Source organism: Melospiza melodia, chromosome 6 (assembly GCF_035770615.1).
Source record: "Melospiza melodia melodia isolate bMelMel2 chromosome 6, bMelMel2.pri, whole genome shotgun sequence".
NCBI lineage: Eukaryota > Metazoa > Chordata > Aves > Passeriformes > Passerellidae > Melospiza > Melospiza melodia.
This window is the reverse complement of record NC_086199.1, coordinates 4,655,501-4,678,498: the sequence shown is the minus strand read 5'-3', so window position 1 is coordinate 4,678,498 and position 22,998 is coordinate 4,655,501. Positions and strand designations below refer to the sequence as shown.

At 45.2% G+C, this 22,998-nt stretch overlaps 1 protein-coding gene across 3 annotated transcripts in view; it reads left to right on the top strand.

Annotated features, from left to right (window-relative positions):
- SLC35F4 (solute carrier family 35 member F4) overlaps positions 1-22,998 on the top strand; it is a 122,131-nt gene that overhangs the window by 38,333 nt on the left and 60,800 nt on the right. The window contains exon 1 of one of the 3 annotated variants that reach the window (XM_063159717.1): positions 19,316-19,363. The exons of the other annotated variants lie outside the window; for them this stretch is intronic. The gene's annotated coding sequence lies outside the window, so the exon portion shown is untranslated. Of the gene's footprint in view, positions 1-19,315; positions 19,364-22,998 lie in introns of those variants that run through there. 3 annotated transcript variants of the gene reach the window in all.

Here is a 22,998-nt window from a genome sequence, read left to right as displayed (position 1 = left end):
AATGAAGTTGCTCATGCACTTTTATGTGAATAATTATTGTTTTCACATTCCTCTCTGGAGGGGGAGAAATTTGATGGACTGTTGGTTTGTCCAGTGTCATTGGAGAGGCGGCAGTGTCATCCTCCAATCCACTGCCACTTTTGAAAGTCTACAAATATTGCAGCCAGGAAATAAACTCCCCTTCTTCTTACCTTGGAGTTCCAGTGTCCACATCATTCTATTTCGTGTCCTATTGCAACAGAGCCCAAAATTAAAACTCCTGAGAGGACTTTTGCTGCATTATCAGTCTGTGGCACTGAACCCCTGTGAGTCAGGCTGCAGGAGCTGAGCTTTGTGCTCCCACTTCACCCCACACAGGCTCTGGATGTGTTGTGCTGATTTAACTCCCTCAAACGGCAGAAAACAAACACAGAAAGAGGGGGTGGAGGGAAGGCACCACAAATATTCTCTTCATTTCTTTCAGCTTTCCAAACTTGCAATTTTAAACACCATGAGCTGTGTGGGGAGTGGAGTTTGGGTGACTGGAGGCAAAACCAGGATTGCTGTAGAAGTAAGAGCAGGAGCAGGGGCATGGAGATGAGAGACCTTTCCCAGTAATAATCACAGTGCAAAATTCACCTCTAACTGTGCAAGTCAAGGGGGTCTCACAAGCACCTTGGAGCAGAATTTCAGCCTTCTAGAAACATGAAAGTTGCAGAGTTTTAATAAGAGTGCTGGCAGCAGTGTGGGGAGCAGGATTTACCTTCCTGTTCTAAGGAGAGCCATTAGGTGAGGGTGGGAGGTGTGATTCATCCTGGAGCTGGTCACCAGAAATTCTTTGGGAACAGCAGAGCTGCTGGGCAGGCAGGAGGGAGGGATGTGTGTCTTTGCTGCACTCATCCTGGGATGGTGCCATCATCATCTCAGCCTCTCTACAGCCAAGGTTTGATGGCAAAAAAAAAAAAATCCTTGACTTAAAATCCTAAAAAAAGCCCCTTGAGCATCTGGGGGAAGGGTCTGGGGTTGGGCTCTTTGTTTATGGAAATAAACAAAGCACCAGGAGCTGTTCTGTGCTCACTTTCCCCTTCCTCTTGTCCAGGCAAGTTCACACTGCCCCATCTTTGCTGAACATTTCTGGCACTCCTGTGCTTGCACCCTGCCAGGCAAAGGATTTCTGTGGCTGACTAACAAGACAAAGCTGCCAGCCTTGGTGTTCAGCAGATGACCTCAGTTCTTAATCTTCTTTCCTGAAAATACCAGGTTGCTGTAGGAAATGTTACAGGGAAAATGCATCTGGGAAGCTACACCATGTTCTCAATAGAGCCTGGCCTCAAGTGCATGAAAAATGTAAGGATTTCTCCCTTTGCTGTATATTAGCAAGATTTCTTGGGAGGCAGTTGATATTGTGTTGGTTGAGGGTCTGGTTTTTCTTAGTAACTTTTGAACCCCATTGTTCCATTTGAAGCAAATAATACAGATTTTGGGGTTATTTGAATTCATAAATATTCAAACTGGAGAAGCAGTTAATTATTAGTATTAAGATCCTATAAATTCCATTACAATACTGACTAATTTCCATGTCAATACTAACTAATTCTGTTATTTAGTATTGAAATTCAGAGAACTGATGCAGGAGGCCAGTGTGGAGTGGGAAATCCTGAAGAGCCAGACTTTGCCGGCTTTGCTGTTCTGGATTTGCTTATTTCCATGTGAGACAGAGCCAGGGGAACTCCAGCATGTCCAGCAGTGACTGGAAGTCAAAGACAAAAAGAAAAAATCAAGCTAGGTTTTCAAGTGGATTTTGGTTTTGTGTGTCACCTTTTTTTTTTTTTGTGTGCACCAGAATTTTTCTTCCTCTTTCATTCAAATGAGGCCACATCCACCTATTTCTTAGATTCTGCCAAAACGGAAAGAAAAGTATTTTCTTTTTCATTCAAATTAATTTTTCATGCAATTCCACCTGTGCATCATGCTGCATGTCCCACATGAGATTTCTGAGCAGTTGTTGATGCTGATGAAAGCAAGTCCCCAGTCTGGTTGGCAACTAAACAATGAAGGCTTGGCCAAACTTTCATTTGCAATGGGCCACCCTGGGCCCATTGGGAAAGAGAGAAAGAGACAGAAAGAGAGAGAGACAGAGAGAGAGAGAGAAAGAAAGAAAGATAAAGAAGAAAGAGAGAAAGAAAGAGAGAAAGAGGGAAAGAAAGAAAGAGAGAGAGAAAGAGGAAGAAAAGGAAGGAAAGGAAAGGAAAGGAAAGGAAAGGAAAGGAAAGGAAAGGAAAGGAAAGGAAAGGAAAGGAAAGGAAAGGAAAGGAAAGGAAAGGAAAGGAAAGGAAAGGAAAGGAAAGGAAAGGAAAGGAAAGGAAAGGAAAGGAAAGGAAAGGAAAGGAAAGGAAAGGAAAGGAAAGAGAGAAAGAGAGAAAGAAAGAGAAAGAAAGAGGAAGGAAGGAAGGAAGGAAGGAAGGAAGGAAGGAAGGAAGGAAGGAAGGAAGGAAGGAAGGAAGGAAGGAAGGAAGGAAGGAAGGAAGGAAGGAAGGAAGGAAGGAAGGAAGGAAGGAAGGAAGGAAGGAAGGAAGGAAGGAAAGAAAGAAGGAAGGAAGGAAGGAAAGGAAGGAAGGAAGGAAGAAAGAAAGAAAGAAAGAAAGAAAGAAAGAAAGAAAGAAAGAAAGAAGAAAGAAAGAAAGAAAGAAAGAAAGAAAGAAAGAAAGAAAGAAAGAAAGAAAGAAAGAAAAAGAAAGAAAGAAAGAAAGAAAGAAAGAAAGAAAGAAAGAAAGAAAGAAAGAAAGAAAGAAAGAAAGAAAGAAAGAAAGAAAGACAAGACTGCAGACAAGAATTTCTATTTCACATGTCCTGACACCCATCAGGTGCTGGGGGGAGGCATCTGTCAGACAGACAGACAGACAGACAGACATATACAGACACCCAAACAGGTGAAGCAAGAAGGCTGGGCAGTAGGGAAGAGGGATTTTCACCTTTGAAAAGGCTGTGATTTGTTGTATTGGAGCTGCTGATGAGCTCTGGGCCCTGTGGGGTACTCAGATGCCCGTGGGGCACTGTTCCTAGAGAAAATGGGGTTTTCAATGGTCACAGCCCATCCTCAGGTAGGAAAATCTTGCAAAATCTTGCAAATTCTAGAAAACCTTGCAAAGGCAGTGCTGCAGCCCAGCTTGTGCCATATGCAGGTAGAGAGAGCTGATGTTGCATCAGCTTCCAGCCTTAGCTCTGTGTCCACAATGCTTCACTTATCTGCTTCTCCTTCCTGTGATCCTTGCCTGAGAGGGACTTGTGACCGTGGTGATAATTATATCTCTCTATATATGTCTTCATATTCTGCTCCTTGAAGTGTCTGAAAGCTTCCTCTTTGATGTGATTCTGCTCCCCAGAATACATTATACTTTCCCAAAACAAGTACAGTGCTTGTTATAATTATTGCAGAAGTGCTGAGCATTTTCAAGTGCTTTTCATCATCCCCAAATGTGGAAATAGATGACTTGGCACTTTCTTTTTACTGCCAGCTGCTAAAGAGGCCAGTTCTGGATTAGGAGAACACAGTGAATCCATTGCAGAGGGATGTCTGTGGTGGTTGCACAAACTGGATTTGTGTAAGGGCTGGTACTGTGGAGGGCTGGAGGCTGGGGTTTATCCTCCACCTTGTCTTAGACTTTAATGGGATTTTAATCTTTAACTTGGTTTCCAGTTGTGCTCAGCTCTCAAGGGCAGGGGCTGGCGCAGGGCCTCAAGTGTGTGGTGGAAGAAATGGTCTTTGTGCTGTCAGTCACAGAATCACAGAATCACAGAACCACAGAATCACAGAGTCACAGAACCACAGAGTCACAGAACCACAGAACCACAGAGTCACAGAATCACAGAATCACAGAATCACAGACAGGTTTGGGTTGGAAGGGACCTTAAAGGCCCTGCAGTCCAACCCCTTCTCATGGGCAGGGACACCTTCCACAATTCCAGGCTGCTCCAAGTCTTGTCCAACCTGTCCTTGAACATTCCAGAGAATGTTCAATGTCCAACTTTTCCAGGCAAACTGTGCCAGTGCCTCATTGGCCTCATTGAACAAAAAAAATTCTTTTTTTATGTATTCTTTTTAATATCTACTGTGAATCAGCCTGGTTTTGGTGTAAAACTTCACTAACTGTTTGGTGGAGTGTGAAAAGTGCCTATTATACGGCTCTACGCAGATATTTACTATATGTATTATGTTGTATTGATTAGTAGTGCTGTTTTTAACATTTTAATAGTATGGTAAATGTAGTTTTATAGTTAAAATGTAACTTTTGTAGTTAAAATAGAAACTATGCATGTGGGATACTTTTTTAAAGAAAGGAATGAGGTATTTGCACTAGATAGCAGCCACAGGACACCTGAATCTTTCACAGAAAAAGAATTTATTGCTCCATTATCAGAAGAAACAAATTTCTTCCTGCCTCACTCAGCCTTGATGATGCCAACAGGATTCAGAGGAAGAAGCTGACACTGACCAGACAGAATCCTGTGTTTGAATGGAATTTATGCATCATGTATGAGATGTATGAATATGAAACAGGCTGTTGCTTTTAAGGATTAATCTGTTAACGTGGGTCCTTTTTTGGGCTTATTTTGCCCAGAAAAGGTACCCGGACCATCCATAACTCTTTGTTTCTATTGTCTCGTATTGTCCTAAATCCCAATTGTTCAAATTTTTATTACCCTAATTATATTACTATTTTTATAACCATTTTATTACTATCAAACTTTCAAAATTCTAAAAACAAGTGATTGGTGTTTTTCACAGGAGCAAGCAAACCCTAGGCTGAGGTGGGACCTGTGTGCTTTGTGCTGTACTAATAAAGGGCAGACTTTGTTTGACTGATGTTCTCTTAGCACCCCAAGCCTGTGCTAATATTCCAAGAATTGCACTTGTTGTCATCTTCAATGTGGAGGGATTCCAACAATTTTGTAACAGAGATTTGCTTATTAATAGTTTTAATACCAGTAGGAGCTAGCACTAGTAGTGATCATGGAATCACTTAGGTTGGAAAATCCCTCCAAGATGATCAAATCCAACCATTCCCCCAGCACTGCCAAGCCACCACTGGCCCCTGTCCCCAAGTGCCACATCCACGTGGCCTTTAACCCCCTCCAGGGATGGTGATGCCACCACTGCCCTGGGCAGCCTGTGCCAGTGCCCTTGCAGTGAAGGAATTTTCCCTGATACCCAGTCTGAGCCACTCCTGGTGAAATTCAAGGTCCTGTCCCTGTTCCCTGGAGCACAGCCCGACTCCCCTGGCTGTCCCCTCCTGTCAGGAGCTGTGCAGAGCCACAAGGGCCCCCTGAGCCTCCTTTGCTCCAGGCCGAGCCCCTGCCCAGCTCCCTCAGCCTCTCCTGGTGGTCTGTCCTGGAGGTTTTAAATAAGAATAACATCATCTCCAGGTACCAACATCACCCAGACCACACAGCTCAGCCCAGGGGGCTCCCCTACCAAATACCGTCACCAGAGCTTTTTTCCAAAATATTCTTTAAAAGCTTGGTTTTCAGAACTCTACTCAAATTAACCAGTGGCTGTCTACAGATAAATTTCCATCTCCAGAATGTTGCTTCTCTCCTCAATTTCTAACAAAAGCATTGAGAGCTACTTGCAAAAAGTCGATATTTCAAATTAAATCCCCAATAAAAATTCTCAAGAGAATTCAGCTCCCCAGACAGTTTAATTCAATTTGTTGTCCTTAGAAAGAAAGCATACAACCTATTATTTTTAGGGAATAGGACATAGATTTTGTTAAGCTGCAGAAACATATTATGAACACAATAAAGCCAGATAATTCTTTGCATACTATTAAAAAAAAATCACTAAGCCTTCAATAAACTAATTAATCACTAAGGAAGACTTCTGAAAAACAGAAACTTCTCCAGCTGAATTTGGTCTTTGCAGTTGAGCCACTTTAGCTGAAGACATTCGTGGTTTGCTAGAGAAGCTTCTCCTTCTGGATTAATACTACTTTTTAAAAATAGCCCTGGCCCTTCGTAGCTGGAATTGCTTAAGTGTCAGATTTAATGATGATATATCAGTTTGGCTAATGAAAGCCAGTAGCTCTCCCTAAAAGCAAGCTTTGCCTGCAGAAGATTTGCAGCTTCTTACAAGATGAATTTATCTCCAGTGAGGAATGTTGTGGAATGAGTGTGATGTTGTTGGCTGCTTTGGGATTCTCCAGGGGACAGAAAATCCCGTTTCACTTGCCAGCTTCAGCTTCTCTCCTGAGAAAAATGGATGTTTTTACTACAGGATCAGTGATGTGGCAGCACTTGTGTCAGTCCCTTTCCCTTCTCTGATTTCACTGCTGCTGGATAAGAAGGTGGAGGTCAATTCTGACACATTCCTGCAGGGATTACAGGTGGTGGAATCTACTTGGTGTTGATGCATTTTCTTGTTCATTTCTGACAAGTTCAAAACAAGTCCATTTTGTTGTTAATAAGTTCTGGTTTGGCCTTTCACCCTTCCATCTTGTTCTGTACATTGCTGGCTGTTCATTCACAGATTTCAGACACAAGTTCCTTTAATCCTCCTTTAGAACTCATTTTCTCAGGGTACCAGGCAGTCACTGAGGGTTGCTGTAATTTTGTGTGGGTGATGTTCATCTCATCCTCTTCTGAGTTTTGAACCTTTTGGATCATCCAGCAGGTTAAAGAGATCCAAACTCTTGCAATCTCAATTGAATTAAAATTGAAAGGTAATATTTTTGCTAGTTCTGGGCATGCAGCAGGCAGGGTAAGGAAATAATTCCTCAGAAACTCTGAGAAAGTGTAGTATGAGCTCAAGCTTTCCTAGACATCAGAAGGAGAAGAAGGAGAAGGAGGTGGAGAAGGAGAAGGAGAAGGAGAAGGACAAGGAGAAGGACAAGGACAAGGACAAGGACAAGGACAAGAAGAAGGAGAAGGAGAAGGAGAAGGAGAAGGAGAAGGAGAAGGAGAAGAAGAAGAAGGAGAACAACAACAACCACCACAACAACCTTAGTCACTACTGCAATTCTAAAGTCTGAGTTTGCATCATCTTGGATACCAAAGCCAAGTCATTGCAGGAGATAACACTTGAGGAAACCAGGATTTCTAATGGAATCATCTCTGTTTTTCCAAAATTGATTGTTTTATTCTGTCACAGTTATTTCCCTGTCAGTCCTGTGCTTCAGCTTGTTGTGGGCTGTATGCATGTGTACTGAGGAAATACGGAAAAGCAGATGGGTCATATCCTGCTTTCCTCCTATCCTGCAAACCCATAAAATGCATATGTAGACCAAACATTCTTTTAATTTCTTCTTTACCTCCTCAGCTATGTTTTATTCAAGGTTGCATGTCATCATCTGGATCAAGGAGCTTTGCAAGAGCTGTTTGTGAGCTGGAGAACAGCTCAGCCTGAGGCTGCTGAGGGCTGGAACTCAGGAGTTTTGTCTTGCAGAGCCACTGGGATGGCTGAGGGTCCAGGCACTCAAAATAGGTCTCCTCCCAGCTGGGAAGCAAGAGGTGGAAGTTCTGTCATGACTGGATAGTAGACAGTGTCTGTATCTGTGTGAACATCACTCAGTGCCTCAGAAAGGGATTTTGGTGACTCAGAGGGAACAGCAGCACCACAGTTCTCAGATGTTCCCAGCAGGTACTTTGGTTTATATAAAATTTATTTTGTTCTCAGGCAGGGAGCTTGCTGGCTGTCAGCTGCAGCAGGAACAGCTCAGTGGTGGAAGTTCTGCTCTGGACTCCCCACACAGGGTCCAGAGGCTCCAAATGCTGCTCTTCTGCACAGAATCCAAACTAGTTTCTGGAGCCTGTGGGTGTGGTTGCTACATGTGGCTCACAAAACTTGCCCCACCTGACCAAAACAGGCTTCAAGTGGGGGGAATCTAATTTGGAAGGAAAGTGCAGTGTGGGTTTGTGAGGACGTGGGTGACCATGGCAAATCCAAACCCCTGAGTTGTCTGTCAGTGTTTCTGGGAAGGTGAGCACACAGGTGTGATAGAAAGAGTTAGTTCAGCGCATGTGCTTAGATTTATCTGCATTTGAACAGTGTCTGCTGCCCTGCTGGGGCTGGGGCTGCTGTGCTCTGAAGTGCAGGACCTGCTGCCTTCCTGCTGTGGGAATGTGCTCCAGTTTCATGCCCAGTGTATGAGCTGGGGCAGCTCTGAAAGAGTAATGCAGCTCCCCTGATGCTAAACATCTGTGGTTTGTGCAGACAGGCTGGATAAAGTGAAAATAATGTGTATTTAGAGTGGTTTGACCTTATACTGCCTTCCTTCTAGGAAGTCCAGCTGCAAATGCTCAAGTGCTCTCTACTGGTGCTTGCCAGCCAAGTATTTTTTGAGTGTAGCAGTGAGCAGCAACTTTCTTCTGACTCCTCAAATAAAACTGGTAGAGACCATTGAAAAACACTACTGAAAATTCATGTAGGCTTTACTGAAGCCCTAGAAATACCCTGGTCATGTGGGCTAAAGGAAGTATTTGCCTGCCAAGTATTTTTTGCGTGTAGCAGTGAGCAGCAACTTTCTCCTGACTCCCCAAATAAAACTGGTAGGGACCAGTGAAAAACACCACTGAAAATTCATATAGGCTTTACTGGAACCCTAGAAATACCCTGGTCATGTGGGCTAAAGGAACATGAGATTATGAAGGCATGGGGTGTAACTACAGCCTTCCAGCATCCTCCTGCTCCTGGGACATGGCTGTGCTGCTCTGAGCCAGCTCCTACAAGGTTTCTCTACTGATCACAGGCTGTTCAGCAGGGCAGAGCCTCAGCTTAATCAAATAATCTTTGTTATATCTAGTATGATTGTCTATATCTGCCTATTTATAGCCTGGCGCCATGTGTGCCAGACACGTGTCCCAGATTGTGTCTGAGAGTGTATTTGATAATGGATTTACAATTGCTGGAAAGAAGTGTGGTGATGGGCACAGAATTCTGATGGCTCTGCCTCTGCTGTGCTGTGGTGCAGATCCCTGTTCCTTAAGGATGCTGTGGGAATTGCAGAGGTGCTGCAGCAGCAGTGGGAGCTGTGTCTGGGAGCTCCATGCCTTTACTTCCAGGGTGACCCTGGCTGGGTGACCTGGAAGGGAGGAATGAGCTAGCAGTCATTTGAAGCGATTTTTGGGGAGGGTTTTTGTAGAGGAGCAATGAATGTGGCTGGTAGATAAGGCTGTCTAGGATATGAGGATACCAGGTGGATCTGGATGTTGCAGTCACACAGACATTGCTGCCTGGCTTGCAGTTCTCTATCACTTGCAATCAGGAACAAAAACAAAGCTGGACTAAAGCAGAATGTCCTGAATGAGATTCTGCTTTGTGTGAAAGTCCACTCTGCAGAGTGGATTTTCCATTGGAATGGCTTTAAATGCAGAAGATTGTAAACACTGTAAAAAATCTCTGAAGTTTATTTCTGCCCTTCACTTGTGAGGCTTGGAGTGATGCCCCGTGACCGTTCTGCCTCCAGGCTCTGGGGCTTTTTGCTTATTGCAAACCTGGCAGAAATACTGGCAGTTCATAAATTGTCATATTTTCTTGTCATGTCAATTGGGACAGCTCATCTTCACAACAGATGTGGACAGCTGGTGAGACTGCAGCAAGTGCTCTGTGCTCATTGCATCTGAATTGAGAGAGGGAAGATTTACCTATGGAGAAGGAACAAATGATACATGGATTAATTGTTACCCCACTGCTTCCTGTTATTCTCAGCCACAGGTGGAAAACTTAAATGTATGACCACTTGAGCTCCTTCAGCTTGAAATGACAGGGAAAGAGGTTTACCAGAGGAATCACAGAACCACAGAATCCCAGAATATCCTTAGTTGTAAGGGTTTACTGAGTCCAACTCCAGGCCCTGCACAGACACCCCAACAATCCCACCCTGAGCCTGAAAGTGTTGTTCAAACACTCCTGGAGCTCTGGCAGCCTTGGGGCTGTGCCCATTCCCTGGGGAGCCTGGGCAGTGCCCAACCTCCAGATCCCTCTTTCCTGTAGAGATGGAGCTGTGGCAGAAGTGGAAGCAGTGTTTCTGCACTTGCATAGAAAAGGGATAAATCTGTAGAAGAACAAGGCATCATCTGTTCTCTTGCTGTGAGAACAGCTTGTTTTGACAGAGATCTGTCCCTTCACATGGGGGAGCTTTGTCAACAACGAACAAAAAAAAGGGAAGAAAAGTTCAGACTTCCTGCATAACCTACAATTCCCACTGGTCCCAAAAAAAATGAGATGTAAGCACCTCTCTGACTTGCAATAGCACATGGGTGATCATTCCTCAGAGCCTGGTGATAGCATCAGTCAAACTGATTGGATTCAGGGATTTAAACAAAAAAACCAAATCTGTGCTGCTTTCATCTGCATTGGAGTGGCTAGGGAAGAAATCAATACTTGTTAGCTAAATAGGGACAATATTGTCAGTGCTGGAAGTTATTTTCCATTCTCTGTACTCTATTTAGAGCTTGAGAATGATCTCGAGTCCATCCAGCCAAGCCTTTGCAGGGGAGTCAAGGGCTGATTTGGGGGTTAAGGCTGAAAGTGGGTCCAAAGTTTGGTTTCAGTTCTCTGCTGTTCCACAAACTCCTCGTGCGACCTTGGGAATATTCTTAAGCTTTCTGCAAATATTAGGCAGCATTTCTCCTCCCTCCTTTAGATGGGGAGTGATTGTGGGCTGGCAGCTCTGTTGGTGACCACGTTCAGCTGAGTGTGTCTCCTTTGGTTCCTGGTGGGCTGGGATCTTTCTCAGCTCTGGAGGATCCTCCTTCAGTGACTGGAGCTGCTCTATGAACTTGCCACTGTTTATTCCCAAAGGTTAAGCTGTGAAAACCCTTTTGTGACTCTGTTCTGCTCATGGCCAAGGCGTCCTGTTGGAACCCTGGTTACTGAGACTTTCAGACTTTCTGTGCTGTCAGGCACTGACCCCCAAGAGAACACTGCATTGACCTGAGGCCATGGAGAAGGCCTCCAATATAGAATGATAGCACTGGGATTGTGGGTGTGAAGTTTGATTAGAAGTGTGTGATATCACAGGCTGGAAAACTTAGAGTTTAAGGTTTTAGAATATAGTAATATTTATAAAGCAAGATGGAGGTTTTAGGCTGGAGGCTGGTTCTTCTTCTTCAGCTTCTTCTCCATGGGTTTGGGTGGTTTTGTGTAATTGCATAAAAAAGTCCCCATTGCTGGGGAGGGGTGGTTGGTTATTGGGTTAAAAGTAAAAATAACTGAAGTGTCATTTTTTAATTGGCCAGTTTATCCTTAAAAAGCCTTGTTGAAAGAGAGATAGGGCTCCATTTTTAGTTTGTTAGAGTGAAGTGGTGCAGAACTCAGGGTTTGTGAGACTGACATAGATAAGAACTAATAAACATCTGAGTCCCAACAAGAAATTCCATCTTGCAATTAAATCCCAACCTTGGTAGAGAAAAGAAGCAAAAGAATTGACAGCATCCCTGCTTGTCCCTTTCTATAACTTCTTCCATATGAACTCAACTCAGCTGGCAGCCAGGAAAGGGCTCTGCTGTTTCTCTGTGCCAGCTCTGGTCTGTGCCACCTTAACTGGCTGAACACTTTTCAGTGATTTATGATAAATAGATTTACTTTCAAGGGTTTGTGGCTTTTCTTCCCAGGTCTTGCCTGTGCTGACAGTGACCTTATCTACATTTAACTTTGCCTTCTGGATTCTTGAAGACAAGCATAGATTTAACAGTCCAAAATGAAAGATTAAGCCATGGTTTTAGCTAATCTTCATGCAGAGGAGGCTGCCTGCTCTTCCTATCTGGGCTTGGAGAAATTCTATTATGCTGCAGCACATCTCCAAGGAAGGATTTGAGTGATGATGTTAGCAGCCTATCTTACACTAATTTTTACACTTAATAGCACATGATAAGCCTGTTGTCTGCAGAGTAGCATTTTCTTCTTGACAAACGACTCCTGTCATTTGTTGTGCTGCAGCATGGAAACATTTTGCATTTTTCTCTCTCAGGAGTTTTAACTATCCCGTGTCTGCTGCTTGGTGCTTGTTTCCTCTTTGAACCCAACATACACCTGAGGCAGAGCTGTTGCTAAGAGGTTTACAGGAACTTTCTGGTCACAGAATTCTCCATGGACTTCTTGCAGTGCACCTGATAGAGCTGTGAGGTCTCTGATCACCTGTCGGGTTTTTAGGACATTCTTTTTGGGTCTTCAGTTTGTCCCTTCTTACAAAGCATCCTGCCAAAATAATGCCCTTCAAAGCCACTGAGCCCTTTCACTGAAAGCCTCTTGAGGGCTTAGAGCTTCTAAAAGCCTTCAAACTGTGGCATTTCTGTACCTGCAGAATAATCTCATGCATTTCTCAAGAGACAGTCACAGTTAATCTCCTCTGAGGCCTCATTAGAGAATGCAGATTTTCCTCTGTGGATTTACATCTTGGCCCTCCATCCTGGCAGCAAGGGGGTCTCTGTTCACTGTCATTCATCTTCCTGTCCTGCCCTTCTCTTGGAGTAATGGAATCACAGAATTGTTTAGGTTCTAAAATGGAGTCCAGCACTGCCAAGGCCACCACTGTGCCACATCCATATGGCTTTTGATCACTTCCAGGCATGGTGGCCTCACCACTTCTCTGGGCAGCCTATTCCAGTGCCTGACCACCCTTCTGGCATTTTTGCTCCTTCCCATTTTCTCTTTTTTATTGTGTATTCTTCCATGCCAATTTCCACTGTTTCTCACCTGCCTTTGAGTGACTTTTTGTGATACCTCTGCTTTTTCCTCCTTTTAAACTCTGGTATTTTCTCCCATCCTCACCAAGTACCATGCATCCTTTGTGCTGGCTTTTGCAGTCACTCCCTGACTACATCCACAGTCATTGAGGCAGGCTTTGTAAAGCTGCCTTTTCCTTAAAGCCATTCCTGGGCCTGAAGTCTGCCATGTGGTACACTTAAAACTTTTAAAAATCATTGCAAGAAAGCTCAGGACCATCTGCTCTGTCTTTACAGACAGACTGTAGGCAGACTGCTGTGTTGGCCAAAATGATGTGGTCATTAAATCACTGAGATGTTTCTCATTGTCAGGTTGAAGTTCTACCACTCCAGCCTAAAACCAAAGTCATTCCAATTCTGCATGTGCAGGCAAACCATCACTTGCCATTAATGGATTGATTAAATGTTCTGTTAAAGTGAAGCAAAGGCTGCCCAGACTGGATCACCTTCTCTGCTGGAACATCTTTTTCATGCCTGAGAGTTCTGTTAAGAAATCAGAGAGCCTGTGGAGGAGAGAAGGGCTTGGGGTGACCTAACTGTGGCCTTGCAGTGTCTGAAGGGAGCTGGCAAGAAAGATGGAGAGAGACTTTTTACAGGGGCCTGGAGTGATAACACGAGGGGGAATGGTTTCAAACTGAGAGTAGTTTTAGATAGATATTAGGATGGAATTATTCCCTCTGAGGGTGGTGATGCCCTGGCACAGGGTGCCCAGAGCAGCTGTGGCTGCCCCTCATCCCTGGCAGTGTCCAAGGCCAGGTTGGACAGGGCTTGGAGCAAACCTGGGATAGTGGAAGGTGTCCCTGCCATGGCAGGGGTTTGGAACTGGATGATATTTGAGGTCTCTTTCAACCCAAGCTATTCTGTTATTCTGTGATTTTGTGATATGATGCTTGAGCTCAGTCTTGAGCGTTCAAAACCATCTGAATTTTTCCAAATTTGAGCCTTTTCACAAATCTTCCATTTGCCTTCCAGTGTTGCATAAATTTAGTAGGAGCTAAACCCAAGTGCCATCATGTACCTGGTGGAGCCTGTGCAGCAAATTTATCCTGCCCTTGAAGGTTTGTGATTCCTGCTGGCACCAAGGAGCCCTCTTTGTAAGCAAGGCAAGAACTGGGCAGCTGTTTTCACGTTGGCAGCTGGAGAAATTTCTTGTGCTTGGGTGTCATGAGGGCTGACAGCTCGAGCTGCTGCAGAGCTCCTGTGTAATTGTTTTCCCAGAAATTGTGCTCTGGAATTGAAACCTCTCTTCAGGAGAAGGTGGCTGCAGGCACTGCTGCTCCTGGGAATGGGTTCTGCTCTACTGAGCCAAGGTGGGCACTTACAGCAGTGCCATGGAGAACTCCATTAACCTGGTGATTGAAAACCTGGCCAGAAAAATATGTTTTGTAGTCACAGCACAAGCCTTCACTTCTTTTAGCCTTGTCTTGAGGCTTTGACTGGTATCTTAACACTCCAGCAGAACTGGTTTCTAGGAAGTGTGTTATTGCCTTCCTTGTTTTTTGCTGCTTTCAGCAAAACAGATGGATTTGAGTGTCTCTGTGGTAAAGCATTTGCTCTAGATTCCCCCTTCCCACTGACACTTTCACGGGTTCTTTGTCTCAGAGGAGGTAGATGAGTGAGCAGAAGACCTCAGAGAGTTGTCAGAGGCCCTGCAAAAGCCCTTTGGCCCTTCCTCCTCCTCAGAGCAGTGTTCAGGGGTCTCAGAGGTGCACACCTGATGAAGCCACCCAGCCAGGACACACATCCAGCTGTTTTCCAGCACAGATGGGCTTTATGTGCTTCTCTTTTATTGAAAATGGGCACATTCATCTATTGTTTAAGGGCAGATTTTCAAACAGACTTGATGGATGTGTTGGCATCTGAGTGAAAGGTGCATGTTTGAGCATTGGAGAGGTTCCTGCTCTAATAATTATGGCTCTATCCAGACATTCACACAGCTTGGGCTGCACTGGTGTGATAGTTTTGCTTACTAACTGAATAGGTCTTGTGGTCTTTTAGCAATTTAGGTGGAACTTGGGCCACATTTGGCTTTACTTGTGCTGTTCATTGAAGGAATAAAACCACCCAGGTGCAGCAGTTTTGCTGTGGCAGCTGAGGAGCTTCTGGTCCCAGTGGATTTTCCTGCAATCCTTGTCACAACTGGAATGGAGAAGCTGCTCAGGGAAGTCCTTTGCTTTGCCAGGTAAATTACAGCTCTGGGCATCATCAGCTGCCCACGGAGTATTCCCCAAAAAGTCCTGGAGCACTGGGAGTCACTGGAATCTCTTGTTATTTACTGATGCTCAGGGAGGTCAGCAGCTTTCCCTCTGCTTCCACAGTTTGCTTGTGCCATGTGTAGGGAATTAAATTCCCTAGATTAGATTAGATTCCCAGTTAGGCTGAGTTTTCAGGTGGATTTGTCCAAGTGTGTTGTATTTCTCTTCTTCCAGGTGGAGCTATTCTTTCTTTCTGAAAACTGAGTTTTCCACACAATCACAGGCTGTTGTTTCAAAGCTGGAGGAGGTGAAGCACTCAGGACCTGCAGGGGCTTGGGTGTCTCTGTTGGGCTGAAGAACCACACCAGGTCACATAAATTAGAGCAGCCATTTAACTGCTGTTAATTGCTCTGGCTTAGGTCAGGCTGAGATCAACTATGACTAGAGAATTGTGGAGCTGAGAACAGCTCTCTGATTTGTGTTAAGAAGATTCTTCTGGAAGCAAAATTTATATTTTTAACGGATTTCTGAGACAGAACTATGTGAGGGCTCATTGCCTAACAGTTTGTATTAAATCTGTTGTTGATGTTCTGGAGCTTAAATATGTTTCTATAAGTGAAAAAAAAAGAGTAGTCTCTGTGTACTTTACAGATATGCTGAATATCAGCTGTGATATGACAGCAATAAGCACATCAAACTGTGGGCTACTGCCATCATTGGTATGCTGTGTGTGCAGAGGCTTTGTAATCACTAGGCTTTGTGCCTGACAACTGCAAGGATGTTAATTATTATGCTATAATTCATCAGCTGAAGGATCTTGCAGCACTGTTATTAAGCCAAATTCCGAGGCCTTTGCTAGGTCATTAAGCAAAAACTAAGAAAAGACTAATTAACTCCATTATTAATCAATGAATGAAATATATTCTGAAGTTCTGTTTTCAAAAGGAAGGTACTGCTTAGGTAGAAAGTGAAGGAATTACATAAAATAATTTTAACAGAAAAATAAATTAGCCTTCACACTTTAAATAATTTTGGAAAATAATTCTTTCTGCAGAGTCCTGTGAGGCCAGGTCAGTTCCTGACTGGGCTTACACGAAACAATGAGAATGGGCTGTAGTTTTACCCAGAAAGGCAGGTCCTGTGATCTCTCCCCTTCCTGCTGTCCCATGGCTCTGCTGTGGTTTGTGACTGAGGACCCTCTTTACTGCCCCAGTGTAGCCAAGGCATCACTTTTTCACATTTCCCCATCCTTAGCTTGGGCTCTGAAAGCTTCTTGACTTTCTTGGCTTTGATTTCCAGACCCTCAAGTTCACAACCTGAATTGGGTAAGACCCTGACCCCTAAAAGGAGCTGTGCAAGGAGTGCCCTTGGCCATCTGGACATTGTCTGGTCCCAGGTATCTCAGTGACTGATGACAAGGTCACTCATATACCTGAAACCAGACAATGTCCAGATGGCCAAGGGAGCTCCTTGCACAGTCACTCCTTCTCAAATGCCTGGATTTGTGTTACCCCAGAGTCCCTCTGCTCTCCCTGGCTCTCAGGACAGTATTTTCTCCCTGGGCAGTGGCTGAACAGGGACAGGCTGCTTTTCAGGAGTGATTTTCCCCACCAGTGCTGTGGCAGCAGCATGGTGTGACCCTTCAGGTGCCAGATCCTCCTCACTGGAAGCAATGGTCTGCTCCCAGTTTAGCTCCCCGGAGCTCACACTCAGCTCCTGAACCAAACCCAGCCCTGCTTGGCCCATCCCTGCCGCCAGAGCTGTCTCCAGCTGCCTGGGCCCCCTCTAGCTTTAAATGCCTTTTGGAAGTGCCAGCTCAGTGCCTTCCCACAGGCACAGGAGACCAAATCTGTGAGCCCATCAGCTGAACAGCCTGTGGGCCTTCCATTTTTTATTGTTTTTTTTTACTTGCTTTTGCATCAGTATCTGACAGGCTCAAATCCCAGGGTGCCAAAGAATTACAGCAAATATTTCCTCCCCTTTCTGTTGTGGTAGCACCTGGGAGGCTGTCTCTGAAATGTGATGTGTGTTGTGCTGGAGCATCATTCCTTCTGCTTGAATTTTAGACACAGCTCCTGCCCCAAGAGCATTCCATTCCAGCAGACAGGGAGGTTGCAGGCGGGTGAATATATTTAGGAAAAAGTCGTGAGGGCAGAGGCAGACACTAAATAAAAGCCTGACGAACTCCCTTTGGCTGCAGCCCGTGGTTTGTGCTGTGAGCAGGCTGCCAGCTCCTCAGACTGGCCTGACAGGGATGTGTTTTGTAGGCAAACCACGTCTGCCATCGCCCCACCAAAGGAAGGGAAAGTTGGAGAAGGCTTTTTTTGCTTTCTTATATTTTTTTTTTCACATTACATAAGTACATAAGCTGCTAGGATCATTAGAACGAACTTCTCTCCGTATTTCAAAACCAGTCTCTTGTTTTGACATTCACAATCTGGCTCTTCCCTGGTGTTTTCATGGTGCTGGTGTGGAAACAAGCTGCCTGCATTCCCTCCTCCTTACGTGCCTGGAAAAGAGAAGTTCAGGCATCTATTAAATTCCCATTGAGAGACAAGTGCTGAAGTGGGAGCTGCCTGAGGTTTCCTGCATCTTTCCTAATATTTATAGTTCAGCAATTTCAAGCATATAATCAGGTTTGTTGGGTGAGAAACACATTCCAGCCCATTCCTATTGCCATGGGACAGCCAGGGAGGGAAGCACTGGTGGGTGAGCAGAGAAGTGCAGAGGACATGGAGCAGGGGACTGACAGTACTGCAGTGTCTATTTCTGGCTCATGCATATTATGGCACAGATATTTCCCAGAAGATGATGTGGCTTTTATTTGAAGGCAGCTCTTTCTGCTGACTCCAGGTGGAAAGGCAGGGGATTTGGGTTATGGCCTACATGTGCACATCATGTTCAGTGTGATGGGGAAAGGAGCTCAGTCCATGGAGCCACAGGATATCCTGAACTGAAAAGGACCCTCAAGGATGATCAGATTAACTCCTGGCCCTGCTCAGACACCACAGAAATCCCACCCTGTGCCTGGGAGCATTGTCCAAACACTCCTGGAGCTGTGGCAGCCTCGGGGCTGTGCCCATTTCCTGAGGAGCCTGGGCAGTGACAGCAACCGCTGGGGAAGAACCTTTCCCTGGGCTTTGTGCAAGGCTGTGAGCAGGGAATGGTTTTAAACTATAAGAGGAGAGGTTTAGGTTAGAAATAAGGAAGAAATTCCTGACTGTGAGGGTGGGCAAGCCCTGACACAGAGTGCCCACAGAAGCTGTGGCTCCTCCATCCCTGGAAGTGCTCCAGGTTGGATGGAGCTTGGAGTAACCTGGTTTAGGTGAAGGTGTCCTTTCCCTTGGCTGGGGGCTTGGAACTGGATGGTGTTAAAAGTCCCTTCCAACCAAGGCATTCCATGATTTTATGATTGTATAATGTGGAGGTCACCTTGTCTTTTGCTCTCTGAAGAACACAGTCCCTGGATCTCAGCTAAATGGAGGTTTGGGCTTTGCTGCCAACAACTTTGGCCTCCCTGTGGTAATTCACTGCTGTTTAATTACAGTGGAGCTGTTCTGCCTTGGCTTTACAGAGCTGTGTGCAGGCTGGAGGAATGCCATCATCTCTGGGGCTGCCTTGTACAAAGCTGCCCCATCAAACAGGAGCTTTTTGCAAAACCCAGAGTTGTCCCAGCCCTGCTGATGATCCCTTTTGGGATAACTTCACTGCCCCTCTTATCCCTGGGCAGCAGGGTAAGGCTGGGACGCTGTGCTGAGGGCAGGGAGGTTGGTGCTGCAGGAGGCTCTCAGCTCTCTGAGGGTGTTGTGTTTTCTCTCCAGGTACCTCGTCTGCCCCTCTGTGGCTGCTGTGTGACAGCAGAGATGCACCAAGCAGCCGCAGCCTGCACAGGCGCTCTGCTCAGCAGGGCCAGAGCTGTCACTGTTTCCTCCTCAGAGTCACAGCCAGAGAGCAGAACAAGCTTTAACCTCTGCCCAGACAAGAGAGGTTCGTGTTGTTCATGTCAACACTGTGTCAGCCCTGACATCTGGCTCCAGCTTCAGATTTGTCAGGGAAAAAACATTTGGAAGCTCATCATGGGCTGCCAAATGGGTTAGTGTTTTGTCCATCATGAGCAAATAGGCTGCAGGAAGCTGGGGGATACACAGGGAGGGGTGTAGGACTGTGATCCAAAGGTCATGTTCTGCCAGTGTGAGCAGCACAGGGAAAGGAAAATATTGTAGAAGATAACATGGTTAACCCTGGTCAGCAATGGTGTGCCTAAAGCTGAAATCCGTCACTGTTACTCTTTCTTTTTTTTCACAGTAAAAAGTAAAGTACACAGAGACTACTCTTTTTTTTTTTTTTCACTTATAGAAACATATTTAAGCCCTGCAAGCGGACAGAGAGACATAGAGGGAACCTAACAACTTTATGAGTAAGAAAATCCAGTTGCAGCAGGAAAGGCTCAGTTCCCTGGCATGGTGCAGGTGCTGTATTTTTGTTCTTTTTAGCTCCTTTTTTCCCTCTGCCTCAGCATGCTTGCCTTTGTAAGGGCTCTGCTGACCTCTCCATGTGACCCTGGCTGTCTCTGCTCTTCACTGCCTGCTTAAGATGACTTGTCTCAAAGTCCCCTCACACTGTCACCTCCACTGCTCTGAGCAGCCACATCCTTTCTGCTCATTTCTCAGATCTCTGCTCAAAAGCCTCGTCTCCTGTTGAGCCTCCAGACCTCCCCAGCAAGTCTTAATACTCAAAGACAAACTCTTGAGATGGTGTCTCAGGGCTGAGCTGATGCTCTGCTTTGTGCCTCTGTTCTTACTGTCTGTGGGAAAAGAGGTGCTAGGCTGGGTGACTTCCACAGCAAGCAGCAATGTTTTTAAAAAAGTGAGTTTTCCTGAATGTTTTCACTCTCTATTTTCACTCTATTTCATCAGAAGTGACCTGAAACTCCTGCTTTTCATCAGGCACCCCGGGGGAGCCTTGCTATGAACTATTCCTTCTTCTTTGATGCAAAGCACTTTGAATCAGAAAGAAAAAATGTTTCCAGTTGGGGTTTTTTTTTGACCATGGCAATCACAGCGGGATGCTGGCTTGTCAGACATGTGCTATGTGATCATACAGTCTGTTTGCTTTGGAGTCTGGAGTTCATCTGGAGCAGCACAAAATCCTGTCCTGGGATGCTCTTGACTGTGCTGTACATGAAAGGTGTTGAAGCAGAGATCTGGTGGCTTTGGTCAGTTGTAGTGTTAGATACAGGTCCTAATGGAACTCATGGCCATGATGAAAAACAAAAAACCAAAAAACCCACACTAGAGGGTCTTTCTATTTTCTCTTTTTCAAGCTGAAGCTGTATTTTTTGCCAGGATTCATAAGAACAAGGCCTGTAAAGCACAGGGACACCCACATGGAGTTATGACAGGTCTAAGTTTGCTAAAAGCAAACTCACACATCTCTCAGCTGGATAACCTGAGCAGGCTGGCCTTTGTTTCCAAGGATAATCACCCTAAAATCTTCCTTCTTTTGTCTGCTAGAGTGAATGTTGTGGTCGATCATTCTACCACATGTGTTTGTCAGCTTGCTCTGCATATGCTTAGCTGTGCTTCCACTGATAGAAAAGCAGGGAGAAAAGTATCAAAAGGACTGGAAATATTTCATGATGCCTCATTTGAGTCTCTGAGACTGGTAAATAGGTGCTGAAGCACAAGCACTCAGAGTGTGTTGGTGTTTTCCTGCTGTGAGGGGCTCTGGCCAGTGCCCTTGGATTGCTGGAAGAGCAGAGCTCAAAGCTGAGCAGATTTTGAAAACATTGGCATCAAATCCTGCCAAGGAGGAAACTTAGTGAAATGAAGGGGACGGGGAGAAGAGAGGAGGAAAAAGAGGGGAGGGGACATTGGTGTCAAATCCTGCCAAGGAGGAAACTTAGTGAAATGAAGGGGAGGGGAAACAGAGAGGAGGAAGATGGGGAAATGAGCTGTGACTCTGCAGTGTGTCTGTCCTGGGACTGCTCCTGTGGTCGCCTCTCTGTGACCTGCCTGCTCCATCCCTTCCTTCCCAAACCCTTCCAGCTGGGTGATCCTCCTCTCCCTGCCCCTCCTCCTTCCAAACGCTTGAAACCTGAAATCCTCCTGCACTTCCCTGTCAGTTGTTGTTCATGTCAGCTCAAAATATCTGCAAAAAACCAAACGTGGAGCTCCTCCCTCCTGGTTCCCATCCCAGAAACCGTGGGAATGGTGTGTGGGGAGCTGCTCTCATCCTTCAGTCTACACTGAAGGTAGTTAAGCACTGAAATTAATAAACAGGAGGTTTTGAATAGACACCCCCCCCCCCCGCCCAGCTGCAGTGATTTTTCCTTGTGGGAGCACTGATCCATAAAGTTTTGAGTGTAAGTTGATTTAAAAATGCATCCAGTTCTGGCTGCAGGCATCTGGCCTGGGGTGGAACAGGGAACAGCTCAGAGCTCTGTGCTGCCTCCCCCTGCCCTGGCTGTGGTGCCCAGAGCTGTGAGCCTCTGGAAGGGATGGAAGCACTGGGAATGTGGGGCTGGGGCACAGATGGGTTTATTTTCCCATGGCCACAGGAGTGGAGCATCCTCATTACGGCTTTACAAGGAGCAGAGGACTGGACATGGGCAAGTTTTCAAACTGCCTGGTGATTTTGGGATGTTGCACTTTCAAGATTGTTACTTTTTCAGTGTTAAAGTTCCATTATCTTCTCCCTATCAGCCCCATTTCAGCTTTCACAATGCACAGCTTCCAAATTAGCTGTTCTTTTTTTTAAACAAAGCCTGGCTTAGGAAATGTCCCTTGAGACATCTGTGAAAGGTTCTTGCTTGCAAAGCTACCTACTGATGTGCTCCTAATTATTGCAATCACATTATTTCAATGATGCCTCCAGTACAGAGGATTTTATCTTCTCTTTTCACATAGAGGGTGTTTGTATTTGGATTTTCTTTGGAATTGGAAGTTGTCAGTAGAGTTTCTGGAGTCTTCTAGTGGGAGGTGCTCCCTCTTGCTTTAATAAAGGGTGTATGGCCAAGGGAGAGGCAGTTTGTGTCTCTTGCCTGTCATGAGACACACTGAGAGCAGTGCTGAGGGTCAGGATGGGATTTTTTAAGCCTTTACAGGGTTCACTTGGGTGTTGCTGTAATTGTCTTGTTCTTCCGTTTTAAGTTTCACACTGATCTTTAAAATGTAAATATCTTTTTGGGACTGACTAGAATAGTTCTAGGGGTGTTTTTGGTGTGGTTTGTTTGGTTTTTTTTCATTTCAGACATCAGGGCAGGAGGAGGAAGAGAGGACAGGTTTGTGATGAAGTCACTGGGCAGCAGCTGAGGCCTCAGCTCAGTTCTGGTTGCCTGCTGTGGTACACTGGCTGGCATTAAACCCAGATATTTGGGGCCAAGTTCTAAAATCAGCAAGATGAATATTAGAACAGCCATTGTTTTCAGTGGGGAAATGTTTTATTGATTTTTTGTCTTTTTCCATGGGGAGAAAACCTAAATAATTTAAAGCATCTCAGGCCGTGGTCTCGTTTTCCATTCTCTGCTAGCTGCTATTTCTGATGCCTGTTTAAAAAACATGTGAAGCATCACAGTTTCCTAACCTGGCACTGTTTCATGCACTCCTGATGCTTGCCTGGCTTAGAGATCAGTGAAGCAAATGAATCCAGAAGCTGAAAGGCTTTTGAGCCAGGCCCCTGGAGCAGAGCAGGTCAGGACTGCCAGAGACGGTGGCTTTTAGAGGGCTTGTAAGCACCAGAGCTGCTTACTCTGGAGAACTGGAGGGAAAACAATAAACTTTGGTTTCTGAAATGCCAGAAAAGTCAGCAAGAAACTGTTCATGCTGACTTTAGTTTGGATTGCTTAGAGCAGTGATAAATAGAGGGTCAGTGTGCACATTAGTGGATTGCTGTAGGTGGTTAACATTGTTCAGGAGCTGTATTTTCAAAATGCAGCATCTCTGTGATGCTTTAGAACTTCACTGGTGCCTTGATCTCCAGCAGTCTGCTGATGTTTAGTTCCTTTCCAAGGGACTGAGCTGTGACAGTGCTGGACTGGTTTTGGCTTTGTTCACTGGTGGATCTCAGAGCACTTCTCAGGAATCAGTTATCTGATATGTTTTTA